The sequence below is a fragment of the Elephantulus edwardii genome, unplaced genomic scaffold (assembly GCF_000299155.1).
Source record: "Elephantulus edwardii isolate Elephantulus edwardi_28Jun2011 unplaced genomic scaffold, EleEdw1.0 scaffold00100, whole genome shotgun sequence".
In the NCBI taxonomy this organism is placed as follows: domain Eukaryota; kingdom Metazoa; phylum Chordata; class Mammalia; order Macroscelidea; family Macroscelididae; genus Elephantulus; species Elephantulus edwardii.
This window is the reverse complement of record NW_006399850.1, coordinates 12,252,185-12,261,863: the sequence shown is the minus strand read 5'-3', so window position 1 is coordinate 12,261,863 and position 9,679 is coordinate 12,252,185. Positions and strand designations below refer to the sequence as shown.

General features: G+C 39.7%; 1 pseudogene; it reads right to left on the bottom strand.

Annotated features, from left to right (window-relative positions):
- Positions 1–434: 434 nt before the first annotated feature.
- The window catches only part of LOC102872048, a 26,384-nt pseudogene continuing 17,139 nt past the window's right edge, over positions 435–9,679 (bottom strand).

Sequence of the window (9,679 nt, the reverse complement as noted above, 5' to 3'; positions counted from 1 at the left end):
TAGGTGTACTTTTCTTGCAGAAGCAAATTAAAGGACCTAAAATTATACAAGCCTGGGATGCTGAGGAGAGGGGAGAAAGTTGATGAAGGGATAGTCATACACCCCAGGTCTACTCTAAGATACTGGTCCAATGACTTGCTGTTTCCTTCATGTCTGCATGGTTCAGCTTAAAGTGGTTTAGGGCAAACTACTACCCTTTAAGGTAGACGTCCAAAGCTTCTGAAGGACTATATGTATCTGAATCCTTTGGGCTGCTGAATTTCCAACAGTAATACTTGGCGTGAGCTCTGCATTTAGAACAAATACATTAGAGTAATTCTCTAGAACCATACCCCCTCTACTTTGGCTTTTCTAGCACAGAGAAGCTTCTGTGTCATGCTCCAGACAGTGATGTTTACACACAAGGGAAAGGGCAATACGTACTGGATCATTATTTAGATACTAATTAGCTGTGGAAAGAGTCCACTGGTAAAAGTGTCCTCCCAAGAATGATCCATGTCATGAGGAGAGGACAGGTCGCTAAACGGGGAAGGGGAACCCTCCTATCCACAGTCACTGTAAGCATCCAGCAGGCAGGTAGATGGCTTCAGGCAGTAGCTGGTTGATAGGAGATTTGAGATTCCCAGCTCTGGGATGAAGACATCTTCCACAAAATCTGCCTTTACTGAGATGGGGTCTTCAGGGTGATCTTTCTCTGAGGGGCTGAGAGGTAATTCCTCGACTTTCACTACCACATTGGCATGGCTCTCTGTCCCAGCGGGCACCTCTAAGGCGAGAGGTTTGGTATACACATGGTCAAAGTGAATCAGTTTGCTAATGGCTTCCAGCTTGGCTGATGAAGGGGAGGCTGGTAAGGAACAGGGTCCTTCTGGGTAGACCTCTGGTAGCTCCTCCTGACTGGCAGACTTGGGGGCAAGATACCTGAAGAACATGTCTGGGTCCATAAGTTGTCCAGAATGCCAAAAAGGAAATCACACTCAGAGTCTGAAGGGTCGACGCTGTCAGAACCCATGGTGAGATGTTCTGATGAGTGACCACTGGGCCTGCACCTGCTGCAGAGGTGCACCCTAGTCTGAGTGCTGAGGACTCAGCAGACCTGGTCACCACCTCAGTCCTTTCATTCCCCTTGGTCTCCGCCTCCTTTTCTTTAACAAGGGCATTCATCCCCAAGTGCTGCCTTAATTCTTGGTTCTCAACTATAAGGCCATGGGTTTTGTCTCACAAAAGCTGATTTTTAAGAAAACGTTTCTGGTTCTCTTGTAAATCCACTATTTGTTGTTCAGGCTCACTCATCTGCACTTTCTTCCGGTCTTTGACAGTCTGTGCAGCTACTCTGTTTTTCAATTTCCTCAAAGCCTTCTCTTCAGGACTCAAGTGCCTGAGGACTGTTGCTTGTGGGCCTGGGGTGGTCCCCACCGACCCCATCCAGAGCCATCAGCGACTGGCTTGCTGGACAGAAGCAGCATCTTGGGGGCCCCTGGTCACTGGACTCAACATCATAGCCACCACCACTATGGTCAGAAAGTTTCACCTCAGCTTCCCAGTCTGTTTCAACTTCTAATAATTGTAAAAGTGAGTTCTCCTGGTCTAGTCTGTAGGGAATCGCACTGCTAACCCAAAGCCTTCTCCTATCTGTTGGTCTGAAACCCTAGTGGCTCATTCAAAGAAAGATGGCTTATTACTGTCACAACCTAAATGTTCAATTAAGGACCATCTATGGTAACTCAGAGGCAATGACAAAGGTAGAGGGTTGGGAGAGGGAGAAGGAAAGAAAGAGAAAGAGAAAGGAAGAGAAGAACTTAATGGTTCGTGCGTGGAAATATTCTATTATCCAGAATTGAAAGAAGAAAAACCTAAAATTGCCTGTTATCTCATGGCTGAAGACCAATACTCTGAAGCTACTTGCATCTACTGAGGCCCATGTCTTTTTTTGAGACTTGTCTAGCTAGCTAGGTTGTCAGACCTGTATGGTTGATATTTGTTAAGGTTTCACTGTGGTAGGAATTTCTCTGAATTACTTCATAGTCCCACTCAGCTACCCTTCATGCCCTTGTCTTTGTTAAGGTCTTCAACAAGATGAATTGACACAATGGTTACTACAATAGGTTTATGCATAGCAGAGATTGTGAGGATGACACAGGATTAGGAAGGGGTTTGTTCCATTTTATAAAGGATCACTTTTATGAATTAGAGCTGACTGGATGGCTCAAAGCAACAATGAGTTCCTGTGATTGTTCATTTATCTAAGACTTGGCACATGCAGCCTACCTATCGAGAAACTGCTGATCACCCAAAGAAACAGACACGTACCTGGGGATAAAGCTGCAATAAGCTGCAGTGACCTGTCAAGAAAAAAAAATATTTAGAAGCCTAAAGCTTCATATCTCTTTTCCAAATCAACAACTAACTGCTGTAAATCTACAACTGTGAAAACCAGCCTTAAGAACCAACAAACGAATCTAAAATCATCTGATTAAAAAACTTAATTATTTTAAAAAATCCAGTAGGCAAAGACAGACTTATTTTGCAATACAAATTTTTCTTTTCTGTGTTCTATTCCATACATATTTCTCAATGTTTTAAATTACACACCATATAGTGGGACTCTGTTGATAGCATTTCTCTTTTACATTTAGACATTAAACCAGCTGAGGAAAAAAAATGACAAAAATACATATTAAATATCAAGCTAATATTGTTAATCACTTTGAGTTTACTCAATCAGTAGAGCATGGATATTACTGAAAAATATCACCCATATCACATACAAGCAAAATCCTACTAAATATTATCCAAAAACGGTTGGAATAAAGAACTACCAGAAATATGGCTGGGTTCAGAAGACACCAGGCATGGCACTAAGGACATCATAGCCAATGTTAGATAGATCTTGCCTGACAGCAGAAAGTATCAGAAGAATGTCTATCGAGGTTTCACTGACTCTGCAAAAGCATTCGATTGAGTGGAACACACACACACACACACACACACACACACACACACACTATGGTTAATATTGAGAAGACTGGGAATCCTAGAAGACCTGTAATCTTGTGAAACTTGGAGCAGGAAATAGTTCTCAGAACAAAGCAAGGAAACACCTTGTGGTTCAAAATCAGGAAAGTAGTGCCTAAGGGATGTGTCCTGTCTCCATACCTTTTCAATCTATATGTGGAACAGATCATTCAGGAAACGACTTCATGAGGGAAAATGTAGCATTAGAATTGGAGCAAGATTCATCAACACATCTTTGCACACAGAAACTGAACAGGACCTGAGCATTTTTTACAAAAGGTCAAGGACTACAGTTTTCAACATGGCTTGAAATTCAACATCTGGAGAACAAAGATTCTCACCACAGGGTCAATTGGCAGCATCATGATAGATGGAGAAGAGATTCAAATTTTACCAATTTCAGCTTGCTTAGCTTCACAATCAACACTTTTGGCAACAGCAGTCAGGAAATCAAAAGACAAACTGCACAAGGAAAATGTGCTATCAGGGGCACCTTTATAATGCTAAAGAGCAATGATGTCAGTCTAAAGACTTCTGACTGTAGGTTCTTTCGGATGCTTGTATACAATGGAAAACAAATTCATTATATGTATATACACACACCATAACTTCCTAATTGGTTATATTTTTATGTGCAAAAAATCTAGAGAATAAGTTCAAGTACATTAAAATTTCTGAGTTATGGGTAAACCATTCAGAATTATTTTTTTGTTATTTTACATAATGATTCTATCATCAAAATGCTTCTTAGGCCTTTTTCTCCTCTTTATCTCATACATGAAAATTTGGAAAAGGAACAAATTATACCTTTAGTTAATTTTTCCTTTGCAGTTGTGTTATCTGTATTTTAATTCAGCGATTAATTTATTAGTGTCATTTTAATTTTCTATAATTAACTTTTGTTTATTCCTGCTTCGATTATACTTTACTTCTACTTATTAGGAGGGAAAGCCACTTAAATTCAATGATTTGCAGCTAAAATGTTTGTGTAGCTGAGTACAATTAAATCAGAACCAACCCATAGCTAACCCTCTGGGGGTTTTTCAAAGGCAAATAAACACATGGAAAGAGACTGCCTATCTTCCTCTTACAGGAGAGCTGATTTATTTAAACTGCATACCTTTGTTTAGGCGTACAAACCCTTGCCATTAAACCACTAGAACTCCTTCAATTAACATTAAGTAGTGGGTAAATCCATGTAATGTTAAAACATTGTTTATACATATGCATAAAAATATCTTAATCTTTGATTGTATTTTAAGTGAAAGGTCAATTTCCTATACATGATATATTCTCATTCATATTGTGGGTCATTTCTTATTGTAATTAAGTGGAATTGAGCTTTGCTATATGATGGATATAATTTTTTTCAGATTTCTTGTTTCTTTAATTCCATTACTAAAAAATGACAGAACAGCACATGAACAGAGAACTGCCAGAAGCCCAAACTGGGTTTAGAAGGGGTCGTGGTACTAGGGATATTGTAGCTGATATTAGATCGATCTTAGCTGAAAGCAGGGAATACCAGAGGAATGTCTATCTGTGTTTCATTGACTATGTAAAGCATTTGACGGTGTGGATCACAACAAACTTTGGCTGACTCTGAGAATAATGGGTATCCCAGAACACTTGATGGTGCGAAACCTATACTTGGACCAAGTGGCAGTTGTCAGAACAGAGCAAGGAAACCCTGAATGGTTCAAAATTGGGAAAGGCATACGCCAGGGATGTGTCCTATCTCCATACCTTTTCAACCTGTATGCAGAAGAGATTATCCGAGAGGTTGGGCTCTACGAGGAGAAGTGTGGCATCAGGATTGGTGGAAGATCTATTAACAATTGCATTATGGAGATGGCATAACCCTGCTTGCTGAAACTGAGGAGGACCTGAAATGCTTGCTGCAGAGGGTCAAGGACTGCAGCCTTCAGTATGGATTGAGGCTCAATGTCAAGAAGACAACGATTCTCACCACTGGACCAATTGGCAGCATCATGATGGATGGTGAAGAGACTGAGATTGTTAACATCTTTAGTCAGCTTGGCTCCATGGTCGACACTCTTGGCACCAGCAGCCAGGAAATAAAAAAACATATTGTGATGGGAAAGTCTGATGTTAGGGACCTCTCCATGGTACTGAAGAGCAATGGTGTCACTCTGGAGACTAAGGTGCATCTAATACAGGCTATGATCTTTGCAATCACTTGTTATGCATCCGAGAGTTAGACAATGACCAAGGAGGATAGAAGGGGAATTGATGACTTTGAGGTGTGGTGCTGGAGAAGAGTATTAAGGGTATCATGGACTGCTAGGAAAACAAACAGATTCATTCTGCAGAGGGTTAAACCAGGCTGCTACTTGGAAGCAAGGATTCTGGGGCTCCGTCTAACATACTTTGGACATGTTGTAAGGAGGGACAGGTCCTTGGAGAGGGACATCATGCTTGGTATGGTGAAAGGACGACGCAGGAGGGGAAGACCCTCTATGAGATGGTCTGATTCAGTGACAGGGTAATAGGGATGGGTGTGTCAGAGGCAGTGTGATTGGTACAGGATAGAGCAGGGTTTGGGGCTGTTGTATACAGGGTCGCTATGAGTCGCAAGTGACTTGACGGCACATAACAACAACAACATACCTTACAGGCTAAAATTTCCTCATTAAATATTATCTCTAAATTGCAGTCCCATATTGAGCAATTTCTATTGTATATTTTCTTTATGAATGTGTCAACAAAATTTTCATTCCCTAGTTACCTGGAAGAAAATTTTCAAATAAGAAGAAATTGCCCCCAGTGGTACAGAGTAATAACTGTTATGTTGATGCAAGCTCTGATAGGAAGAGTGCATAGAATGGTGAACCCCTGGGATCACTTACTAAGACTGCTGATTTAACAGTCTGGAAGATTACACCTTCCTCACATGTAATTGGAATTGGCCTTCAGGACTCCAGGAGGACTCATAAATGGTATAAAATAGAACATACAAACTTAAGTCCTTATCTAGTATTGTCTTCAAAGAGTCCAGTATTTCTGTTCTTATGTGTTAATGATTAATAGTATGAGCTTCCCACAGAAAGGATAAATTACTGTATTTCCTTCTTACAAAACAAAGCATTCTTGTGGACTGCCTTTATCTATTTTTGAGAAAATCTTTCAAATGTGTCTTACTGGAGTAAATCAGCAGAGTAAGAACTCTTGACATCAAGTGGGTCTCCACAGCTTTTGAAGATGTGATTCTGTTAAATTGAAATCTAAAATAAATTTTGGTGTGGTAAATGTTAAAACCAGTTTTCATATAAAAATGAGATAAATTTTTATAGTGTTATAAACATTCCATCACATACATGATGGAACTGTATTAGTCACCCTTTTGTCTGTTTTCTTTCTTTGCATCATCTTTTAGAGGAATGTCCTCAAACCAATGGCGTATTTCTCTGACGTCTAGCTCTTACTGTGCTGTGCTGTCTGCAAGATTAAGGAGCATGTGCCAGGATCTGCATGGAATGGCTCTCCATCTGCTGCCCAGAGGCTCTGCTCCAGGTAGAACTTTATTAGTTTTAGCCTTGTGCCAGCATCAGCACCTGGATGTAGTTTAACTTGAGTTACCTGACTGTATTTCGGGCAGAAACCTGACAAGAAGGAAAAATATATTGTCGGGAAGTGCAGAGTATTTCACCTTTTCTTTTATGCTTGGGAGGATGGTAACTAAAAGCTTTACTTGCTGAGAATGTGACCTCCAAAATAAACCCAGGATTTCTGTAGTTCTTGTCCATGTAATAGCTACCCTCTAGAACAAAATCTCCTCATTATGTGGTATTTTCAGGGTATTGCTCAGCTCTCTGCAGTTGATAGTTAAGCAATCAAATGGCTCCCTGAGGGCCGCTTACTGACTTGGCTGGGTCAGCCATGACACTGACCCTGGTGAGCTGAGTCAGGCTAAGCTTGCTGGTGTTCCTTTATAAATGGCCTCAGCTCTGAGAGGTTTAACCTTTTGATGCAACTCCTTTCAGAATACACATACACAAAGCCGTTTATTTTCCTTGAACAATTTATCTCATTTTCACATACATTTTATCTGAATATTTGAATTGACCATCCTTAGGATTTATTAGTATGATTCAACATTGAGTGTGACCCTTACACATGGAGTGACTCTTTTTTATAGAGATTTTTTACAGAGGTTTTAAAAATAGGTGTGTTTGCTCCAAACAGCTTACAAATGTAATATTTATTTTCTTGAACCACATTATATTTCATAGTGAAATCTAATAGAAAATATTCAGTATTTCATTAATCTTTCAGTTGTCTATTAGCTTCCAATTAATACTATAGCCAATTACCACATAGTGATTAAAACAATATAAAGATATTATTATTTTGCAGTTCTGTAGGACAGAAGTTTGACATGAATTTCAAAAAGCAAAAAATCTGGGCTTTGCAATGCTGTATTCTTTTTAGTGGTTATAGAGTAACTTATTTTCTTGTCTTTTCAAAATTCTTGAACCTTCTGATATATCTTGATTCAGAGTCTTTTTCTCCATTTTCAAAACTAGGAACAATAAGCAGGCAGTGTCCTCAAATAGCATTGCTCTAATTTCCTTTTCTTTGTATTATAACCCGTATTCCATTTTTGAGAGCTGCTGTGATTACACTGCTCCAATGGATGATCCAAGATCTAGGAAACCCCTTAATTTTATAGTCATCTGATTGTTAATGTTGATGTGTGCCTTTGGATCGTCTGAGACTCACAGCCACTCTATGTACACATCTCTGAAGCCTGCCTTATCCTGAACCAATCTCACTGACTCTGATACACCTACTCCAATAGTCCTAGTTATTGTATCAATCCATCTTATCTAGGGTCTTCCTCTTCTGTGCTATCACGTTATCTTTCTGAGTACAATGTTTTTCTCCAAGGAACAATCCTTTCTGGCCATATGCCCAAAGTATGTCAGACGGATCTTCAAAATCCTTGCCTCCAAGGAGAAACTTGATTTAACCCTTCTCCATGACAGACCTATTTGTTTTCTTGGCAGTCTGTGGTATGTTCAATACTCCTCCTAGTCATTGTCCAGAATTTTAAGAAATAACATATAATCAAGAAGCAATGTTGATGAAGGAAGAATTTCAGTCTGCTTTCAAGGATTTGGCAAAAAATAAAGCTCCAGGAATTGATGGAATACCAAATAATATATTTCAACAAATAGATGCTGCACTGGATGTGCTCACCAGGTTGTACTAAGAAATCTGGGAAACAACTATCTGGCCACTGACTCGTTCCAAAAACAAGGTAACTCAACAGAGTGTGGAAATTATTGTACAATATCACTCATATCACATGCAAGCAAAATCCTGCTGATAATTACCCAGAAATTAATGAAACAGTACATTGACAGAGAACTACCATAAATACAAGCTGGCTTTAGAAGAGGTCATGGCACTAGAAACATTATTGCCAAATGACAGGTAGATCTTGGCAGAAAGCAAAGAGTACCAGAGGGTACTCTGTGTTTTATGGACTATACAAAGGTATTTAACAGTGCAGATCACAACAAATTGTGGCTAATCTTGACGAGAATGGGAATTCAAAAACATTTGATTGTGCTCATGCAAAACCATACTTGGACCAGGAAGCAGTCCTCAGAACAGTGAAGGGAAATGTTGCATGGCTCAAAATCAGGAAAGGCGTGTGTCAGGGATGTGTCCTGTCTCCTTATCTTTACAGTCTATATACAGAACAAATCATTTGGGAGGCGGGGCTTTATGAAGAGGAATGAGGAGTCAGGGTTGCAGGAAGACTCCTCAACAACCTGAATTATGCAGATGACAACACTGCTGAAACTGAAGCAAAGCTGAAGTGCTTGCTGCAGAAGGTCAAGGAATGAAGTTTTCAATATGGATTAAAGTTCAACGTCAAGAAGATAAAGATTCTTACCACTTTGCCAAGTGGCATCATCATGATGGGAGGAGAAGGGATTGAACTGTTAACACTTACAGATGGGAGGAGAAGAGATTGAATTGTTAACAGTTACAGCTTGCAGCTTGCTTGACTTCACAATTGACACTCTTGGCACCAGCAGTCAGGAAATCCAAATATGAATTGCATTACATAAACCTGATCTCAGGGACCTTTCCAGAGTATTGAGTCACCTGATTAGCAGTATTTAATTCCATGCCCTACTCAAATTCCATTTTCCATGTAAAGTAATATATTCTCAGATCTCAGGAACTAGAATGTATACACCCTTTGAGAGGGAGGCATTATTCTGACTTCTACAAGGTATATGGAATCTCAGGCTTTTCCTTAGACAAAAAGACACCTTCTTGTCCCATTTTAAATATCAGAACTGATTCTTAGTTGATTGTCCATTACATTTCTGAGGCTATAACTAACAAGTAAATTTCCCATTTTTCTCTAGAGGATCTACTGGTAGATCTGTATCTCCAGAGACCCAGGCTTTGGATTAGTAGAGTAGTTATGATTTATGTGATTATTTTTATCACTGACACTGGTTTTACCACTCTTCCCTATCTTTAGACATTCTACTTTCCACTTGTTCCTTTACTGTTTATACTGAGGTCACCTCAGATAACAGCAGACGAAGGCGTCTTCCAGGCATCTTCCAGGTCAGACACAGTGAAACCCGGCCAGAGAGGGAGGGAGAAGGCG